We start from the raw sequence: 22,996 nt of genomic DNA, 5'->3' as shown, positions 1-22,996 counted from the left end.
AGTGTAAATTAAGGGTGCGCTGATAAATTAAAGCTGCTACCTGAACTATACCTAGTGAAATAAATGATGAAAAATGAGGTGCGCTAAATGATAACCAAAGTGACAAAATTCACAATGTAAATACATAAACATATACTGTACAATAAAAGTATATAAATCAAAGTGATGGTGATCCGGTGATGCTCAAATGAGTGCAATAGCAAATATAAGTCCACAAAGTCCAAAAAAAACTTCACCAAGTGTCACATGAAGTGATGAAAAAACTTAAAGTGATACTGCAAAAGCTCAATTGCGTGCAATGACTGATGTAAGACCACAAAGTCCAAAAAAATCTTCACCAAGTGCTACATGAAGTAGTGGAAAAACTGAAAGTAATATTTCCGGTGCTATGTGAATGAAGATCCCGCCACCAACAAGCTTTCCTCCTTACCAGATAGGATAAGATGGAACGCAGAGTAAAACTCTGATCACTAGGTTGGAAAGGAGGAGACTTCACTGAAATACCACCCTGTAGTATAATGCAAAATAGCCTCTTACCGAATGGTAGGTAAACCAAGCGCAGAAAATATTCAGTTGTAGATGCTCTTTCAGTTAATCGAATACCAGTGGCTGTATTCCGCTCCCACTATAAGTCCGTACTCCTGTGATGTGCAGAATCTAGTGCAGCTGTGCATGGTAGTTTGATTTATATACTTTTATTGTATATGTTTATGTATTTACATTGTGCATTTTGTCACTTTGGTTATCATTTAGCGCACCTCATTTTTCATCATTTACTTCACTTAATTGCCTTTAAAATCAGTGTGCTCCTCAGGCAGTTCTATCCTACCATGTACATGGACGATAGAAGCTTTTAAATCTCTCTGCAGATCAGCTTCTGGTGAGAGCAACATTAATTTCAGGGTGCATTTGGGTGCTGAATTGTCTAAGGCCAGGAATGTAGCAAGGGAGGTAGCCTGCATGTCATTCTGAATGGAAGCAAGTGTCTCTGCTCCATGCTCTGTTTTAGTATTGGGTGGCTTGGAAGATGAGTGTGTAGGGGACTGTACTGCTCTCTTACATCTTTCTGCATGTGGATGAGAGGTGTTTGTGGCAGTTGGGTCAGATTCCTTTAGCTCTGAAAGGCTATCAGTGTCAGGAGTGGGTTTCTCAGCTGGCAGGTTATGTGAGCGGCCCTCCCACTCGGCGCCATCTTAGGTTTCATGCTGGATCGGCTGCATAAAAAATTATGTCAGCCTGCATGGTCCCTGCAGATTCGATTTCTTGCGGGACATAGACAGGCGTTGCCTGGGAGTGAAAGCCTTCGTGCAGAAGGAAAGAGCTGCACATACCAATGGTGTAAGTTGATTTTGTGCCCCATGGTAGAGCACAGCCAGGGATTCAGTCAGCCATCATGCTTCGTGGCCAGACCATGCCCCCAAACATCATAGATTTAATAGATCAGAGAAGTCGATGTAGCACCCTCTAGTGTGTGCTACTAGAGGGAGAGTGGGCAAACTATATCCTGACTCATGCTTATCCTATGAGTCTGTAATTGGGTCAGGGTTATTAGAGTTTAGGGCAGCATGATTCAGACAACTCTTTGGTGCCTCCCCCTGGCTCTGGAAAGTTGGAGAACATTCTGGAACTAGTGGACAAAGGTTAGGAGGGGCTGTCATGCATGTAGATGCAGTGCTGAGGGAGACTGTCGTGGCCCTCAAGGGACCCCTGCCGGGGAAGGGCTCTGCCTAGTGTCTGGCTCAGGTGGCTGGCCTGGAAAGATCCTACCACAGGAGAAGTTGGAAGGAGGCTTTACTGAGAGGCAAGGGGAGCAAGGAAGGACAGTGTGAGTACATCAGCATGGTGCAGGGACTGACAAGGGGAAACACTGCCACATGTAGCAGGTCTCTCTTGAAGACAGAGGTGTGCTTAAGTCTATAGCCTTGCCCTGGGAGATCTCCAGAGTGTCAGTTGGGTAGACTGGAGAAAAGAAGAAACCAGGTGGGCTGGTGAAGAGGCAGGCCGGTGGGCTAACATTTCCTGCAGAAGTAGAGCTAGGACCAGTGTCTGCAAGGGAGTTGGATGTACTCCAGGATGCAGTTCACAACTGGGATTGAGAGTTCCTAGTCTATAAAGGGGCTTTTGCTAAGCTAACAAGAAACTGTTTGTTTCCAAGAAAAAAAAAGGAATAAGTCAAGCAGAGCTGTACAGGGGATCAAGTCAAGCTGTGTAGGAGGATCAGGAGGAGCTGTATATAGGGAAGACGTTGTCCCTGGGTTTTTTGGTTACAGTCAAGTTGAGCATCCTATAATTCCTTTCTCCATCTAAGTTATTATACCCTCAATAAAACAACAAAAACAATGCTCAAGGACTATTTTCTGTGTCTGGATGCAAGTTGAAAATGCTATGTGACTGGCTCTGCAGCAGTGGGGAACCCTGGCATTTGCAACTCCTATGGGAGGTAGTGCTACATAGACTAAAGTAAAATGTTTTATAATTATATTTTTCTGCAATGTATCACCTTCACTGCAACAGAATCCTAAAACAAGCAGAAAAGTCCATTTCATTTTATAGCAGTGCAACATTAGCATAATTTTTCATCTAGATGGCACGAAGGTTGGTAAAGCACAAAAAGAAAAAATCTTAAATATATATCCACAATATATTTACATTTGCTTACTTTGTTAACCAGGAAGTGCCTGTTTGCCTTATGGCTAGGGTGAAGTGTTGTACTGTATTTAGTCAATGTTTTTGAGCTTCAACAATATGTCATCAGTATTACTTCAAAGTGGCTGACCAAACAGCTGCATGTGATTACCATATAATGGATTTATCCAGCAAAAGCATAAGGAACTTTGGAACCAGAGGTAGTATTCAGTAGACTAAATCTTTTGAGAAATTATCTGATGGGAATATGATGATGAAGTTAAGGATAGGAGGCTGCCTGGTGTGCTCAGAACAGCTCAGAAAAGGAGAATCCAACTGGGTCAAAATGTATGCCTTGCTCTGTTTGTTTTCTTTTACCTATTCACAATGCCCATAAGTTCCTTTCATTCTTGAGATGCCTATCCACCATCTTTCACTTATTTCCACATTTCTTGCTTTTAACGCCATAGGAGAGAGAGAGCAGCAGTACAAGTACAGTGTTATTTATTTATTTATTTTACTTAATGTGTGTAACGCTCCTGCGTTTTTGTTATAGTGAGCTGGATTTGCAGCTGCAGAATCTCCACTCAGTAGTCATGTAGAGATGTGTTGAATTACCAGATCCAACTCTCCAGACTCATCACTGTGGACCCGCCTGCTTCAGCATACAAATACACATACACTCTATAAGATGTTCCTGGAGTGATAGGATGTATATGAGTGAGCAGTGATAGCAATGATAAGCACTTGATAGTAATGTTCAGGAGAGTGGTAGATGGTAATAGGTAGAATGCAGATAGGTTAGTAATCATGTATAGTAACAGGTGGTAAGGACAGCAGATGACATATACAGGAGAGACTAACCCAGTGCAAGGATAGATGGTAGTAGACTCAAGAGCTAGCAATCTATGTAACAGTGTAGATGATAGGATTAGTAATGCATAGATAGTAACAGTCCTTAATGTGCAGAAGTAGATAGTGTAAGTTTGTTAAGAAGGAATCCCCTGTGGGGTACTTATCACTAGTGAGGTTAGTAAGTAGAAGGGTCCGGTAGTAAGGGAGTGATCCGGTAGCGAGATACGGGATCAGTAGCGAGGTTCCGGTCTGTTCCAGGTAAAGAGAATAGCTGGAGGCTCCGGCAGCATAAGACAAGGCTGTTAAGCATGCGGTTTGAACGAACAACCTGTGAGAGAAAGCCGGCGATTGAAATAGCCGCTCAGAGCGGCGCTCAGTGATGATGTCATGCGGCTTAAAGGTATATGCGTCAAGACTGTGGACCTCGCGCTTATGGAGTGTGGGATATCAATAAAATAGGTGTTTATAATTAGCTGCCTGCTGCAAGAAAAGTGCTAGTGCTTTTAGTGGATGGGGGTCAGTGATTGCAGCGCTGCTATTAAAAAGAATTAAATAAATAGGTGTTCTGAAAAATCAATATAGTAAGCTAAAATAATGATGAATCAATCATCAATAAAGTGCCAGTGAGTGCAAATTCTGTGCAAAACGATAAAAACTCATAAATAGTGCAGATATTACAATGTAAAACTCATATCTAAAAATGCAATCTGAGTGCAAGATAGAAAACAGTCCATAAAACAGTCCTTATAGTAAAAAACAGGAGCTGGATGCTTATTCTTGTTGCTTCGGGGTATCCCCCTTTGGGTATCTACTTACCACTATGTGGTGAGATTGAAGCAGAGTAAGCTGATGTTATCCTATGACTCCTGCAGGGCTGGTTCGGCTGTATGTTGGAAGCGATCCTCGTTCACAGTGCAGTATTCCCAGGTGTCCTCATGGAAATAAAATTACTGGACATAGTGAGGACCGTTTAAAATACATTTATTCGAAGTAAAATATTGGCCGAGAGGCAGCCACGTGACTTCCGGTCGGTGAGGAGAACGCTGTGGAGCAGCTAACCACCATACCGAGTATAGGCAAATACAGGCTCTTTTATGTTACATGTTTGTGAGTATCCCATTGTATTTTACTTCGAATAAATGTATTTTAAACGGTCCTCACTATGTCCAGTAATTTTATTCTGCTTCAATCTCACCACATAGTGGTAAGTAGATTGATTGATTCATCATTATTTTAGCTTACTATATTGATTTTTCAGAACACCTATTTATTTAATTATTTTTAATAGCAGCGCTGCAATCACTGACCCCCATCCACTAAAGGTATATGCGTTCCACCTAACTGAAAAGGTGGGACGCAATATGCAATGAAAAATGGGCAATAAGGGTACCAAAGGTACCAGAATCTTACAATGTGACAGAGGTTCAGCATTAGGGATGAGCTTCAAGTTCAGGTCGCCTTTGAGTTCGACCCTAATTCTTGCTGTTTGCAGTTTGAGAAAATGGCAAACTAATGTGATCATTCATCGCTTTAGTGACCATTACCAATCATGCACTTTCTGGCTCCTGAACTATGAAAAGTTGGTTTGAAAGGGACAATCATGGGGTTTTCTAATGTGCCAAGCCCCTATAATATAAAAGTCAAGGTCCTCATGAGCCTTTGTTCATTGTGTATTGAAAAAGATATAGGGTAGTGAGGGGAACTCATAGAAGGAAAGTAAATGTTCATACTAGTCCTTAGTGCTAAAAATCATCTCTGTGTTATCTAGCAGATTAGGCAGAGATTTGAGAGTTTTACAGGGATAGTTAGAAGCCGATAATTCAAAAAGCATAACTTTGTTTTCACCAAGTTTATTCAGAAGTGTTAAAGCAGGTTAGGGACAGGTGCGTGCTAGTGGTCACTGCAGAAAATGTCCATATTTATTTTGAGACAAAGGGGTTGATTCACTAAAGGCAAATAAGCTGTTCATTTTCTAAAATAATTTTATCTTAGCTTAGTACATATGGTAAAAAATTACTTTGCAAAGAATGCTCAATCATTTGCAAGGAAAATTAAAAATAAGTATTTTTGCTTGCACATGATTGGATGATGAAAGCTAGGGAAAATGCCCCTAAAAAGTTACCAGCCTATTTGTCTTTGGTAAATCAACCCTAGTATATGTGTTTTGCAATCTTCTATAGCAGATTTAAAGACATCCCTGGATATTTTCCTGGTAGTAACAAACAGATATATGTGTGTCACAGCAACAACTTCAGTTGCTGTTTGGCAGGTTGATAGTCAGGTTGAAAAAAGACATAAGTCCATCTGGCTCAGCCAATGAAAAACAAAAAACAGAATACAAAACAAAAAACGGAATAAAAAACAAAAAACCTGGAAGCCCAGGTCCTGAATCTAGGGAAGCAGCTGGCAATACTGTGAAGAATCTCTATACTAAAGGAGAGTTGGGAACGTACCCAGCAGGTGTCGGCAGGGGCCAGCACAGAGGCTGGTGGAGATACAGGGAAGCAGGCACCAGAGTAGTTGGGTGATATTTAGGCGGAGTAGAGGGGAAAGAGTCAAGGAGGCCGGTCCTGGGCTGAAGCATCCTAATAAATATGCCCTGTTAAGTGATGTTGGAGAAACCAGTCAGGGACCAGCATTGCTGGAGCAGAGCGATGCCCCTAGCTGCCAGGGGAAGAACTCCAGTGAGGGCAGGAGCGAGGCTAAGGGTAAGGAAAGACAGATTCTGGTGGTAGAGGACTCAAATATTAGAAGGACAGAGAGGGAGATTAGGGAAGTTAACAAGTGGCTAAGGAGCTGGTGTAGAAAGGAGGGGTTTGGGTTCCTGAAGAACTGGGCCGACTTCTCAGTTGACTACTGGCTCTTTAGTAGGGATGGACTGCACCTAAATGGGGAGGGTGCAGCCCTACTGTGATAGAAGATGGCCAAAAAGGTAGAGAGGATTTTAAACTAGGTGATGGGGGGAGGGTCCAGATGTAGAGCTAGCCAGCGGGCAATATTTGGAGCATTAGTGGTAGGGTGACCAGAGATCCAAAATCCAAGGTAGGTAAGTTGACAAGTCCAAAGTGCAGTCTCATAACATCTAACAAGGATATAGTTTGCGACCGAACAAAATTACAAGGTTTGTATACCAATGCTAGACGTCTGGCTAACAAGATGGGAGAACTAGAGCTATTAACCACTTGCCGACCGCCGCCCGACTATATACGGCGGCGGTCAGCCCCTCCCAGGCAAAGTGACGTACTGGTACGTCACTAGCCTGGGAGCGAATAGGGGGCGAGCGCGCGCCGCCGGAGGCACGCTCCCGCCCCCGCTCGTACCCGACGAAGCCGGCGCGTGTGACCGGCGGACCCGATGTCCGCCGGTCACTCGCGATCGTCGGGTAGAGAGGGAGAAAGGCAGGCGGCTAATGTAAACAAAGCCGCCTGTCACTCTCCCCTGTGTAAAAGCACAGATCACTCGGTCCTGCTATGTAGGACCGTTGATCTGTGCTTTTACTGTACATCACAAGCCACATCCAATGACAGTTAGAAACCCCCCCTAGGGACATACTTAACCCCTCCCTCTCCAATAAAGTTAACCCCTTCCCTCCCAGTGTCATTTTTACAGTAACAGTGCATATGTATAGCACTGATTACTGTAGTAATGTCACTGGTACCCCCAAAAGTGTCAAAAATGTCAGTCAAGGGTCCGATCTGTCCGCCGCAATGTCGTAGTACCGCAAAACAAATCGCAGATCGCCGCCATTACGCGTTAAAAAAAATTTACAAAAATCTTTCCCTTAGTTAGTAAACGCAATAACTTTTGTGCAAACCAATCAAAATACGCTTATTATGATTTTTTTTTTTTTTTTTACCAAACATAGGTAGCAGAAAACAAATTGGCCAAAAATGTAAAAAAATTTAGATTTTTACATTTTTGGGGGGGGGGGGGGAATTTAAAAAAAAAATTGAAAAATATTGTTATTTTTGCAAAATTGTCGCTCTTTTTTTGTTTATAGCGCATGATCAAAAAATCGCACAGGTGATCAAATACCACCAAAAGAAAGCTCTGTTTGTGGGAAAAAAAGGACGTCAAATTCGTTTGGGTACAGCATCGCACGACCGCACAATTGTCCGTTTAAGTCACGCAGTGCCGAATCGCAAAATACCCCCTGGTCAGGAAGGGGGTAAAATCTTCCGGGGCTTAAGTGATTAATATGAGGAGGATTTTGATTTTGTGGGAATGTTAGAGACTTGGTTTGACACCTCTCATGATTGGCTGGAAACCATTCAGGGGTATTCCCTTTATCGCAGAGATAGGGAAGGTAAAAGAAAAGAGGGGTATGTCTGTATATCAAGAACGATGTGCAAGTGAATATGAGGGACAATATCATTAATGGAGCTAGGGAGGAAATGGAATCCTTATGGGTAGAGCTTTAAAGGGAAGGTACTATGGGGAAAGTAATATTGGGCGTATGCTATAGGCCCCCCAACCAGAGGGAGGAGGGGGAGGCGAACCTCCTATCACAGCTTGGAATAGCAGCAAGGATGGGAAACCTCATTATATTATGGGGATTTTAATTAACCAGATACAGACTGGACAGGAAGAATCATGCATTCATCTAAGGCTCTCCATTTCCTAAATGTTTTGCATGACAATTTTATGGGTCAGAGGGTGAAGGCACCAACGAGAAACAATGTGTTACTAGAACTATTGATTACTAACAATACAGACCTGAGCACGGATGTAGAAATACGGGGCAACTTAGGAAACAGTGACCATAGGTCAATTTGTTTCAGTATAAACCACAGAAATGGGAAACACAAGGGTAATACAAGGACACTGAAATTCAAAAGAGCCAACTTCCCTACACTGTGCTATTTGCTAGATGATATTAAATGGGATAGAATCCTAGGAACAAAAAAATGGAAGTGCTTTAAGAAGATGGTAAATAAAGGTATGGGCCAGTGCATTCCAACAGAGAATAGGTTTAACCACTTTAATACAGGGCACTTTCACCCCCTTCCTGCCCAGGCCAATTTTCAGCTTTTAGTGCTGTCACATTTTGAATGATAATTTTGCAGTCATGCAACGCTGTACCCAAACAAAATTGTTATCATTTTTTACTACAAATAGAGCTTTCTTTTGGTGGTATTTAATCACCTCTGGGTTTTTCTTTTTTGCTAAACAAATAAAAAAAAAAAAACGAAAATTTTGAAAAAAAAAGTTTTTCTTTGTTTATGTTAAAAATTTGGTAAATAAGTAAGTTTTCTCTTGCACTGATGAGCACTGATGAGGCTGCACTAAGGGGCACTGATAAGGCAGCACTGATAGTCACTGATGAGGTGGTACTAATGGGCACTGATGATGAGGCACTAATATGTAACACTGATGGGCACTAATAGGCAGCACTAATAGGCGGCACTGATAGGTGGCACTGATATGCAACATTGATGGGCACTGATAGGCAGCACTGATGGGCACTCATAAGCAGCACTAATGGCCACTGTTAGTGGCACTGATAGGCAGCACTGATGGGCACTGATAGGCAGCACTGATGGGTGGCACTGATGGGTGACACTGATTGGCACTGATAGATGGCACTAATAGGCAGCACTGATGAGGCACTGACAGGCATTACTAATGGGCACTGATTGGAATATCCCTTATAGGCACTAATCTGCATCTTTAATTAACATTGATTGGCATCCCTGATGGCCACGGGTTGGCATCCCTAGTAGCATGGGTTGGCATCCCTGGTGGGCTCTAGTGGGCATCCCTGGTGGGTCTGCACAGATAATCAATGCATTGATTATCAGCACAGACCCCCCCCCCATCAGGAGAGCCCCCAATCGGCTCTCCTCTACTCGCGCCTTGTCAGCACTAATAGAGGAAAGCCGATAAACAGCACTTCCTGGTTACAATGTGACCAGCTGTGATTGGTCACAGCTGATCACATGGTAGGATCTTTACTGGGATTGGAGATGCGGTGTGTCAGAGTGACACACCGCACCACCGTTCACCGGTCTGCGCGCCCTCGCGGGTGCGCACGAGTGACTTATCCTGCTGGACGTCATATGATGCCCAGTCAGGATAACTTAACCACTTTGTGGCTGTCATTCTGCTATATGGCGGGCGGGAGGTGGTTAAAAGAGCTAAAATAAACCCTGGGTGCCTAAACTATAACATAAAAATGCATATAAAAATGAAAGAAAAGGCCTTCAAAAAATATAAGGCTGAGGGGTCATTGGCAGAATTCCAACATTACAAAGAATGCAATAAGAAATGTAAGAGTGCAATCAAGATGGCTAAAATAGAACACGAAAGGCACATAGCGGAAGAGAGTAAAAAAAAAACCAACATTTCTTTAAGTATAGAAATAGTAAGAAAGTGAGGCCAGAACATATTGGCCCCATAAAGAATGATGAAGGGAATCTGACTTTAAAGGACAGAGAGAAGGCAAAGGCTCTGAATACATTTTTCTCCTCAGTCTTTACAAAAGAAACGGGGGGGCTAGTTACATCACTCCCGGCATACATTAGGGACTCAACACAGGTGCTTGAGATACTGCAGAATTATAGGTGGGAACCCAACTACCTGTGGTTGTCACTGGATGTGTGCTCCCTGTATACTTCAATACCCCATGAGGGTGGATTGAAGGCACTAAAGCATTTTGTGGTGGTGTTTAGGCGGGCTAATAATGTGAAGAGTCTGGTCGCTCCGAGTAAAGTTAAAAACAATAAATGCAAAAATCAAGTATCGAACATCCCTGTCCTCTTTAATATGGTAGGCTCCTATAGGTGCAAACAGAGCAGATGTAAGGCTTGTACATTCATGCAACATGGTAAAAGTAGCTTTACATCCGCTGCAGGGCGTTCATATAATATAAAACAATTCATTAGCTGTGGTACACAATTTGTAGTTTATGCCTGAGGTGCCCATGTGGTTTCCTTTATGTTGAAAGGCCAGTTAGAGCAATGCGCACTAGGTTTGGTGAACACCGCCGATTCATTGAGCAGAAAAAAGATAAGCACAGTGCACCAAGGCATTTCTGTAAAGCACATGGTGGGAATACCACAGGCCTGGAGTTATTCGGGATTGAAGCCATATCTATGACTCTCCCAGAAGGTGAAAGGTTCTCATTTTTATGTAGGCAAGAAACATTCTGGATCTTCACGCTTGGGTCTATGTCGCCAGGTGGACTCAACAAGGAGTTGGAAGTTAATACGATAATTTGACATACTAGTATACGTACGTAATTGTGGGTGTGATTGGGTGTTCATATCTAGTGGTATGGCACATGGCAATGTAGCCCATGTCTGGCCCGGCATGTATGTATATGCTCAATCATGCTCATACATTAATATTTGAGTCTAAGTGTAAAACTGGGATGCAATGCTAGTTTTACTGCTATGTTTACTGCTATAGTAGGGGGTGAGTGTAGCCGGGCATAATATAGATCCAGGTATGCTTTGGGCGTCACCATCAATTGTTATATATAATAGTCAATATTGTATGAAGTTTCTATTGAGTATGAGTTTGATTTTGATATTGATTTTTAGACTGTTTTTTATATATGTCCGTGGCAACCAGCAGAGGCAGTGTACCCGTGTTGAACCCTCCACTCCGTAGCCCCTTACTGCTTGTGGCTTCGGCTTCGGCTCTCCTGTGTAGCGGTGGACGACGGCGGACTGGTGCGCAGGCGCACTGGTACCGACACGTAGTGACCCGACGGTGGAGCTATAAGGAAGTAGGGGAGAGCGGGTCACAGCGGCGGGAGCCGCAGGAAAGGAGACCAGAGTGATACTATCTGGAGGGACGGGAGGAGTGAAGAGCTTCTGTTAAGATGCCGATATGCGGTTGCAAAGAAGAAAATATGCGAGTGCATTTTAACTGTACTGTTTGTCCTATAATAAAGCGATATTGCCCGAGGTCTGCGTGCGCTTTCCTCTATTACAGATTGGTATTGCTTTTTATCCGCCCCCCAGTGGAGTGCGAGAGGAGCTGCAGTGACCAGGACATATCTGCTAAAAGGCATACATCCAGTAGGAAGTGGACACTTGGTCAGCGCCATAGGCTGGTGAAGTATTTCCCCATGTAAATGTTGTTAATCAGCATGTGCAGGGGTTGTTCTTATTGATTGTACTGATGTGGCATGAATGAGGCACAGATGGGCACTGATGTGGCATGGATGTAGCAAGGGTGAGCACTGAGGTGGCATGGATGTGGCACAGGTAAGCACTGATGTGGCATGGATGAGGCACAGATGAGCACTGATGTGGCACGGATGTGCAGTGATGTGGCATGGATGTGGCAATGATGAGCACTGATGTGGCATGGATGGGGAACAGATGAGCAGTGATGTGGCATGGATGTGGCAAGGATTAGCACTGATGTGGCATGGATGTGGCACAGATGAGCACTGATGTGGCATGGATGAGCATTGATGTGGCATGGATGAGCATGAATGTGGCATGGATGAGGCCCAGATGAGCACTAATGTGGCATGGATGAGGCATGGGTGAGTACAGATGAGTGCTGATGTGGCATGGATGAGGCATGGATGAGCACTGATGTGGCATGGATGGGCACAGATGAAACATAAGTGGGCATGGATGAGGCATGGATGTGGCACCGATGAGCATGAATGAGGCATGGATGAAGCACAGGTGGGCATGAATGAGGCACGGAGAAGGCACAGATGGGCATGCATGAGGCACAGATGGGCATTAATCAGGCACAGATGGGCATGAATGAGGCACAGATGAGGCACAGATAGACATGAATGAGGCATGGATGAGGCACAGATGGGCATGAATAAGGCATGGATGAGGCACAGATGGGCATGAATGAGGCATGAATGAGACTCAGATGGGCATGAATGAAGCACAGAGGGGCATGAATAGGGCATATATTAGGTACACATGGGCATGCATGAGGTACGGTTGAGGTACAGATGGGCATAAATGAGGCACAGATAAGGTACAGATGGGCATGAATTAGGCATGGATGAAGCAAATGTGGGCATAAATGAGGCACAGATAGGCATGAGTGAGGCACAGATAAGGGGCAGATGGGTATGCATGAGGCATGAGTGGGCATGAATGAGGCATGGATGAGGCACAGATGGGCATTAATGAGGCACAGATTGGCATGAATGAGAAATGGATTAGACACAGATGGGCATGGATGAGGCACAGGTGGGCATGTATGTGGCACAGATGGGCATTAATGAGGCATGGATTAGGTACAGATGGGCATGAATGAGGTATGGATGAGGTATAGATGGGCATAAATGAGACACAGATGGGCATGAATGAGGCACGGATGAGGCACAACTTGGCATGAATACGCCCTGAATGAGGCACATAAGGGCATGAATGAGGCATGGGTGAGACACATACGGGCATGAATGAGGCACAGCTGGGCATGGATGTGGCACAGATGGGCATACATGAGGCACGGATAAGGTACATATGGGCATGAATGAGGCACGGGTGAGACACAGATGGGCATAAATGAGGTACAGATGGGCATGAATTAGGCATGGATGAGGCACAGATTGGCATGAATATGCCCTGAATGAGGCACAGATGGGCATGAATGAGGCACAGATGAGCATGGATGAGGCATGGATTGGTATGAATGAGGCATGGATGTGCATGTATGAGGCACGAATAGACATGAATGAGGCATGAATGAGGCATGAATGAGGCACGAATGAGGCACAGATGGGCATGAATGCAGCATGAACGAGGCACCGATGGCCATGAATGCGGCATGAACGAGACACAGATGGGCATGCATGAGGCAGAGATGAGCATGAATGAGGAACAGATGGGCATGAATGAGGCATGGATGAGCATGAATGAGGCACGGATGGGCATGAATGAGGCAATGAATGGGGCACGGATGGGTATAAATGATGCACGGGTAAACACTGCTAAGGTCCCCCTCCTCTCCTCGCACACTGTACCAATCGGTGTGTACAGTGTGCGAGGAGAGGAGACAGATGAACCGGACATCGGCTAGTTTGTTGGCAACTAATTGCTAAGTCATTGGACAGAACGATCACCAATGCCAGCAGCCCTTTACCATGATCCGTGATGTGCCGGGTCCGGTGAACATGGCGAGCATGGACACTTCTGTGTGCACGCCCCAGGGGGGCGCATGGGAAGCGGGATTCTGGGAGGACATCATTGTACGCCTTCCCAGGATAAGCAAACTGCGCTGTAGCCATCATTCGGCTATGGCCCAGTCGACAAGTGGTTAAAATATGTGTACAATATCACACACTGTATACTGTAATAAAATGTGACATTCAAATGTGAATATTATAAGAATAATAATATTGTTATCTAAACCCAAAAACATGAAATATAATACAGCTTACCAGTTCTTAGATGTGGTGGATGCATTAGTTCTATTTTTTTCAGGCTAAGTACATTTTTTGCAAGTACAGAAAATATCTGGTGATAAGTTGTAAGGGTGATGAGGAGAGGAGGAGATGTTTTTAGTCCAGATCAAGAGAACAGCCTAGGGTGTAAATGACATGCTTCCATAGATACTGCGCAGTGAATTAGCCTTGTCACTCTAAAACAGGAAGTGTGTTATGGGCAGGATCAACAGGTGCAAATAAAAAAAAAATAAAAAATCTTATGCAGCCACTATATCTAAGGATTAGTAAGCTGCCTTATTTTCTTCATGGATTTAGATATGCTTTAAATGCAAATATAATTAAAAAAACATTTGTGGTATAATATTGTCATAGCGAACACTGAACTTTTTTGCTTCTAGCTTTGAAAAAATGAGGCTTATCTCACTCATAAATATGCAGTGCACACATGACATCTCTGTTATCTGTGTCTGTGTCATCATTGTTCCTAGGAATCTCCCTTTCATGTCTGAGAAATACTGTAACAGCCATATTCCCAATGTCATGCCAGTGGTATATCTCTTAGTCTATAACATTTGACAATGGAACTAAGGAGCACCTAAGCTGTTAATCTCTTTCAAATCTGAATTCCAGGAATTATTTGGATTGCATACTTACTTTGGTCCAGCTTGGCATATCTCATATCTGATGGTCCACTGGGGATGCTGGAAATCACTGTAGTAGTCAGCACTACTACAGTGATAGCCTCAAGTCCTGTTGGTTGTGTGTGTGAGTGACCCTCCCTTTTCATAATAACCACAGGAGTTGCTTGCTTGCCACTACCACCATTCATTGAATGCAAGGCGCAATACAACAGTATGCAATGGGTGTATCTCACTGTAACATACACAGACAGGGCCGCAATCAACTTTTTTTGCCCCTAAATGTTTTTTTTTATTGCAAGGCGCAATACAACAGTATGCAATGGATGTATCTCACTGTAACATACGCAGACAGGGCCGCAATCAACTTTTTTTGCCCCTAAATGTTTTTTTTATTGCAAGGCGCAATACAACAGTATGCAATGGATGTATCTCACTGTAACATACGCAGACAGGGCCACAATCAACTTTTTTTGCCCCTAAATGTTTTTTTTATTGCAAGGCGCAATACAGCAGTATGCAATGGATGTATCTCACTGTAACATACGCAGACAGGGCCGCAATCAACTTTTTTTGCCCCTAAATGTTTTTTTTTTTTATTGCAATGCACAATACAACAGTATGCAATGGGTGTATCTCACTGTAACATATGCAGACAGGGCCACAATCAACTTTTTTTGCCCCTAAATGTTTTTTTTTTTATTGCAATGCACAATACAACAGTATGCAATGGGTGTATCTCACTGTAACATACGCAGACAGGGCCGCAATCAACTTTTTTTGCCCCTAAATGTTTTTTTTTTTATTGCAATGCACAATACAACAGTATGCAATGGGTGTATCTCACTGTAACATATGCAGACAGGGCCGCAATCAACTTTTTTTGCTCCTAAATGTTTTTTTTTTATTGCAATGCGCAATACAACAGTATGCAATGGGTGTATCGCATTGTAATGAATGAAAAACTTAAAAATAATTGTCCCCTTAATTGGTGCTTGTTGAATAGCAGATTTGAAATGCAATGTCTGTCAAAACGCTGTAAGTCACAGTAAAATATGAAGGAATTTTTTTTTTCTTTTTTAAATGCAGATTAAGCAGACACATATGCACTGAGGTTGTATGAAATGTGCAGCACCGCACGCCTAACAGGTTGGATACTGTTGTTCTATTCTGCTATTGAATTTAAAAAAAAAACCATTTGAATGAAAAACTGAAAAATTATTTTTTTCTCTAAATACTGAAAAATAATTATTTTCCCCTCGCATTGGTGCTTTTTGAAGAGCTGGCTAGAAAAGCAATGTCTGCCTAAAGACTGTATGTCAAAGTTAAATATGAAGTAAAAAAATGTTTTTCTTTTTTGAATGCAGATTAAGCACACACATATGCACTGAGCTTGCATGAAATGTGCAGCACCGCACGCCTAACAGACTGATAAAATGTTTTTGTTTCTCCTTTTCTCCTCCTCACTTGGCTCAGATCGTTCACTGCACCCCCACACAATACAATCAATGTAGATCGCTGTCTGATTAAAGCAGATTGTTCCTTTCCTACAAGCAATCTCTCCAGCTTGGCCCTACAGTAAACTCCTATCTCTCCCTCCGGGCAAAAAGATTGTGCACTGCACCCCACACAATCAAATCAATGTAGATCGCTGTATGATAAAGCAGATTGTTCCTATGTTTACCCTACAAGCAATCTCTCCAGCCTCGCCCTACAGTAAACTCCTATCTCTCCCTCAGCAGCAGCAGCAGGAACCTCTCCCTACAGCAGTTATAGCAGAGTGACACGCGGCGCTGTGTGACTCCAGCTTATATAGAGTCTGGGTCACATGCTGCACTGGCCAATCACAGCCATACCATCAGTAGACATGGCTGTGATGGCTTCTAGGGCACACTAGTTAAACTCTTGCTGATTGGCTGCCTTGCACCTGTTAAACGCGCCAAAACATCAAATAACGTTACCGAACAACAGACAGTACCCGAACATACAGTGAAATGTCCGGGTTCCGGTCCGAGTACCGAATACCCGGACACGAACACGAACAATGCAGTCCGGGTTCGCTCAACCCTAGTTACTATGCACCAGTTCTGAGTTTGTGTACCACGGGCATCACTAGCCTGCAATCTCTCACACAACACCCCTGTCTACACAGCTGCCCCAAGTCACAGTTGATGCAGCAGTCTACCACCTGTTGACTGTTCTTGTGGTTGACACCCACTGCAGTTCAGCCTGATATCCCTGTGTCCATTGTCTTGTCCATCGTCTCCTGAGCCAAAGCTACTCAGTGCTGACTGGATCAGATATGCCTGTCTACCTGTACCAACTTCTGGAAAAAACTCAGAGTCACTCATGCCAATCCATGCCCTTACACTACCTATTCATTTTGCAGAGGCCCTGAACCGGAGTTTTAGGACAAACCATCCTCATCTCTTCAGGCTATTCCACCAGGTACATGACAATACTGGAGGAAAATAAATGACTGACAGAGGGACTTCATAACTTGGGAGGGGAATTTATAGTTTGAAAAGGCTTAAAAGTGTACAGCGAAGATGTGGGTTGTAGCTTACCTCACAGGAGTAAGGTAGGTTACAGAAGTTAGGAAGAGTGACAGGAGTGATTTTCAGGAACTAGCTCTTGGAAAGCCATTCTAGAAACTTACACAGAGCTGATAGCTGACCTGTGTACCCACCCTACATTTTTTTATATTAGGTAGTCTTATGCAAGATGTTTGTCATGGCAGCCATGACTTCAAGGGTTCTTTGATGTTTACAAAAAGAAAGGTACAGTAGTTTTGGTTTAAAAAAAAGCCACATTGAATGGTATGAAACTCTCTTGAGTTAGTAATAGTTATGGTCTCCTTGGGTGTTGATTCACAGAGGACCCTAAGTTCGAGTGAGCTCTCAAACTGGACAGGTCTAAGGACAGGGGCTGTTCTATCTGGGACCAAAGACCCACCTTCCTGTATAATAAAATTGTTAGTGTAATTAATTGTATTGCAAATGAGTTGTGTATCTATTTAAACTTACGACTCAATAACTGGCTGCTGTGGGCAGCTGAAACCATGAGCACACAGTCTGGTGTTTTATTTATGGGAAGTTTGGGTGAAGCATTGGAGGAACTTGATTGACAAATTGCTTATAAGGCGAGAAGTGATCATCAGAGCAGAAAACCACAGACAGTAATGATAAAAAAAGAGATTCATTCATAACATATATTTAAAGATACCTATTGTGAAAGGAAATTTAGAAGATTCCAATACTAACCTCCTACTGAGAAGGACAGTTGTAACAAAAAAAATCCTTACTTCTGTCTTTGACATGTTTAAAAATCACATGCAGATGACTTAGTGACTGTGTACTAAAAGGATCCTTACTTGGGAACTCAGTTGGAATTTAGTTGGTAATAAAAAGAAAAATTAAACCAACGCTGATGAAAAATAACACTCTCCTTCATGTAATAAGTATATTTAATTGGTAAGAGCTCTTTCTTTCTAGAAAGTTTACCTTTTGGTAGTATAAGAGAAAATCTAGCTTCCTCATCTGATGATAAGGTGATCATCACATGATCTGGACAATTCTGGGATATCTAGTGGAACCAAATGCCTTCAGAAGTCATCTAATTAGTAAATAGAGTCCACCTGTGTATAATTTCACCTCAGTATAAATACAGCTGTTCTGTAAAGCCCTTAGAGGTTTGTTAGAGAACCGTAGTGAACAAACAGAATCATGAAGGCCAAGGAACACACCAGACAGGTCAGGGATAATGTTGAGGAGAAGTTTAAAGCAGGGTTAGGTTATAAAAAATATCCCAAGCTTTAAATATCTCACAAAGCACTGTTCAATTTATCATCCAAAAATGGAAAGAGTATGGCAAACTGCAAACCTACCAAGACATGACCGTCCACCTAAACTGACAGGCCGGGCAAAGAGAGAATTAATCAGAGAAGCAGCCAAGAGGCCCATGGTAACTCTGGAGAATCTGAAGCTCAGTTGGAAGAATATGTCCATAGGACAACTATTAGTCATGTACCTCACAAATCTGGCCTTTATGGAAGGGTGGCAAGAAGAAAGCCATTGTTGAAAGAAAGCCATAAGAAGTCCTGTTTGCAGTTTTGAGAAGCCATGTGGGGAACACAGCAAACATGTTGACGAAGGTGCTCTGGTCGAAATTGAACTTTTTGGCCTAAAAGCAAAATGCTATGTGTGGCAGAAAACTAACACTGCACATCACCAAGGAACACCATCCCCACCATGAAACATGGTGGTGGCAGCATCATGTTGTGGAGATGCTTTTCTTCAGCAGGGACAGGGAAGCTAGTCAGAGTTTATGGTAATATGGAAGAAGCCAAATACAGGGCAATCTTAGAAGAAAACCTGCAAAAGACTTGGGACCGGGGTTAACCTTTCAGCAGGACCATGACCCTAAACATACAACCAGAGCTACAAAAGAATGGTTTAGATCAAAGCATATTCATGTGTTAGAATGGTCCAGTCAAAGTCCAGACCTAAATACAATTGAGAATCTGTGTGCTGTTCACAGATGCTCTCCATCCAATCTGGCAGAGCTTGAGGTATTTGGCAAAAAAGAATGGGCAAAAATGTCACTCTGAAGATGTGCAAAGCTGGTAGAGACATCCCCAAAAAGACTTTCAGCTGTAATTGCAGTGAAAGGTGGTTCTGTAAGTATTGAACCAGGGGGGCTGAATACAAATGCATGCCACACTTTTCACCTATTTACTTAAAAAAATTAAAAACCATTTATCATTTTCCTTCCACTTCACAATTATGTGCCACTTTGTGTTGTCTATCACATAAAATCGCAATAAAATATATTTACGTTCTTGGTTGTAACATGACAAATGTGGACAATTTCAAGGGGTATGAATACTTTTTCAAGGCACTGTATATGACTGCAAAAGTCACTACATCATTTTTTTTCACATGAACAGTTCCTACAGCAGGTGTATGATGTTTACTTTGTTTTAGGAATATTGATGAACTAGAAAGGTGCCCTGGAAAAATGTCTTTCCTTTCATAATTGCTATTATTGATTGTCAGAAAATTATGACAATGGCAAAATGGAATTCATATTTTTTAATACCTGGCGATGTGCTGACATCCAAACCAAATGCAAACAGAATTGGCATGTTTATTGTTATTAAGTAAATTATTGATTTTTAAAAAGTCCGGATGCAGACTGAAGGAAAAAAATCCTCCCAGATTATACTTTGCATTTGGTTTGTTGATACAGAGGGGGATAATGTTAATGATGATAAATAGTTGACACTTTGGTTAATACAGCAATCTCCATTAGGTCAGTGTAATAGTTTCGTTGTTAGTCATGAAGGGCTTTAAGCAAGAATCTATTAAAAATTCAAGTATAGATTTTTATTAGTTTTAAAATGATACAAAGCATACAATAGACATTTGTGTATAACAATAAAGAGAGCTGAGTAAAAAAAGCATTCCTTGAATTCTAACAGAGTAGATAGTGGTTAACATTTTCAAAGGAACATATGGATAAAGCCGGAGGTGGTCCGGAAAATTATAACAAAATATCATTCTAACGGTGAAGAATGGTAAGTAAAAATATTATTATTATTGTAGTATGCAGCCTGTGGAGAGGTTAACGGTCTTTTTAGTGTTTAAAGTTGAGGAAAGAAGAAAAAAAGAAAAAAAAAAACATGTGGTATGATGTATACCTAATCAGTTTGTGAACCAAGATGACCAAGGTAGCCATAGTTTCTCCATTTTCTTTGTGTTTTCTGATCGCAGGGAAAGATTTATTTCGTATTGGTACGTAAGGTTAACGGACATTATCACTTCTGATAGGTTGGGGGCTAAGTCTTTTTTCCAATGTCTAGTTATCGCTAGTTTGGCCGCAATTAGTATATGTGCAACAACAAGGCGATATTCGGGGGGAAGGTTATCTATTTCCAAAAATAGTAGTGCTAAAGCTGGGTTAGGTTGTGTCAGTATGCCAGTGATGGAGGAAATCAGGCTAAATATCTGATTGCAGAAACTAGTCAAGTTTTGACATGTCCATAAAACGTGGTATAGGTTATCCACTTGTCCATATTTTCGCCAGCATGAGGACTCGGTTGGATAGAATTGTACCAATTTGATCTGGAGAAGATCTTCTGGGATAACTCCCAGTGATTTATACATCTTGATATGTTATAAAAGTATTTAAACGCATGCATCCATTGTTCATTCGTAAAAGTTCTTTGAATGTCCTCTTCCCATTTTAACATGTGCTTGGTTTATCAAAAGTGGCTTTATTTTGTAGAGTATTGTATAAGAGGGATATGCCCTTAGAGTTATGTGTGGGAGAGGTAAAATATGCAAAGATGAGTGTAGGCTACAATAGTGTCGGAATGGGATAATCTTTTAAGAATTTGTTGATGCGAATATAATACAAACATGATCATTTGTACTCCTGCATGTGAGTTTAATACCTTTTTTAAATAAAATATATATGCAGTTTTACACTATGGAGCTTCTCCTTTTTTCATGCTGGTTATACATCTTGGGGATCTCTTTGGAGTTATTCAGAGCGGAGCCTGCACAGATTATAGGAGTCCCACAAGTGTCCACATCTGGTAACAGGCGATATATAGGGTGGAGGATAAGAGCTGTATATGTGATTGCCTGTTTGCTCTATGGTAAGGAGTATCTACAGGTGCCTTTCTCACTGGGCTTTTTTTTCCTTTCACCTTTATTTATTGATTGAATATGGTTATCTGGTTTACACTATGGAGTTCTCTTTTCTTGCATGGTGGTGACATCCATTTGAGAGCTTATTGGATTAATTCCGTGTACAGACAGTGATAATCATTCACCCTAGGATTTCTACAAGCATTTACATCATTTTAGTCTGGTAAGAGGCATTTTTATATGGTGGAGGATAAGCACCAATCCCTTGGTTGATTCATGCGATTGCCAGTTTGTTCTCTGGTAAGGAGTACCTACAGGTGTTTTCCCGCACTGGATTTACCTCTTCTTGGTGTGTCTCTATGCATCATGTTTTTGTGTTCTGGTAAGCAGCGCAAATATTGGTGGAGAATTTCACTTATTATTTTTGAACATCACTTTTCTTCCTTCTGTATCTATTCACTGGATACTCACTCACATTTGGTGTCATCTAAATAATTATTGAATGTACCCATTATTGTTGGGGTTTTACGCTATTGAATTCTTTTTTTTTTCTTTTTTGAGCAACTCATGACCCAAAAAATTACACAACTATTGCAAGCCTAACCTGGTTTTCCTTCAATCAAGTTGACAAGACCCTTGTTTTGGATAACTCGCTCTATATGTTCACCTTTTGGTAAGCAGGGATGATCGAACGGTTCGGGTCGACCATCGGTTCGACCCGAACATTGGATGTTCGATATTCGGCTGAATACCGAACTTTTTGCAGTAAAAGTTCGGTATTCGGCCACCAGAACCGCCCAAAATGCACTGGGACAGGAACTGGGCTTTAAAAGCCCGTGATTGGCCCAGAAACGTCTGCAAAAGCCAATGAGGGGGCAGGAGTCTCCTAGGAACGTGATTGGAGTGACTACGGGGACCAGAGGCCAATCAGGAGTGAATACGCCCCATACTATATAAGATAGCCCCGCCTAAACCCTAGCACAGTGATACAGAGCCTGTTGAAGAGAGTGGAAGCAGTTCTCTGACTCCTGCTTTGCTACACTACATTTTCTACATATCGAGTGGTTCTAAAGCTCCATATAGCAGAATTGTATTTAGCGTACAGCCAGTGTAGTTAGATACAGCGATTGTGCTGGTTTTTTGAGTTACAAAAAAAAAAAAAAAAACTTAAGGGACAGTGTCAGTCTTCTGCTGTATGGAGCTTTCTATTTAGTGCGAGGAAAGGGATATCTAGTGTAGTTAGGGAACTTTGTACTACATTAGTTATATTTAATAATTGAGTTTCTGTAGGGAAAGTGAAAGTGTGAGGGTTCTGTTTAGTGAGCACGTTGCACAGTGCTGCTGTATTGATATATCTGCAGCAGGTATACGTGCTTGCTAGGCAGCAAAATACAGTGACAACTTAACGCCTGTTGTTCAAAGCGTTAGGTCCACTGTGCAAAAGCCTTTGCAACTGTGCGTGACACGCATCTGCTGTGCTGTATCCAGCGACAACTGTGGGTCGCATAGCAGTGTGTGTTTTTCACCGCACACAGTTGCCAACGCATCAGTGACAACTTAACGCCTGTTGTTCAAAGCGTTAGGTCCACTGTGCAAAAGCCTTTGCAACTGTGCGTGACACGCATCTGCTGTGCTGTATCCAGCGACAACTGTGGGTCGCATAGCAGTGTGCGTTTTTCACCGCACACAGTTGCCAACGCATCAGTGACAACTTAACTCCTGTTGTTCAAAGCGTTAGGTCCACTGTGCAAAAGGCTTTGCTACTGTGCGTGACACACATCTGCTCTGCTGTATCCAGCGACAACTGTGGGTCGCATAGCAGTGTGCGTTTTTCACCGCAC

Source organism: Pelophylax lessonae (assembly GCF_965119305.1).
Source record: "Pelophylax lessonae genome assembly, chromosome: 6".
In the NCBI taxonomy this organism is placed as follows: Eukaryota; Metazoa; Chordata; class Amphibia; order Anura; family Ranidae; genus Pelophylax; species Pelophylax lessonae.
Note: the sequence above shows the minus strand (reverse complement) of the source record.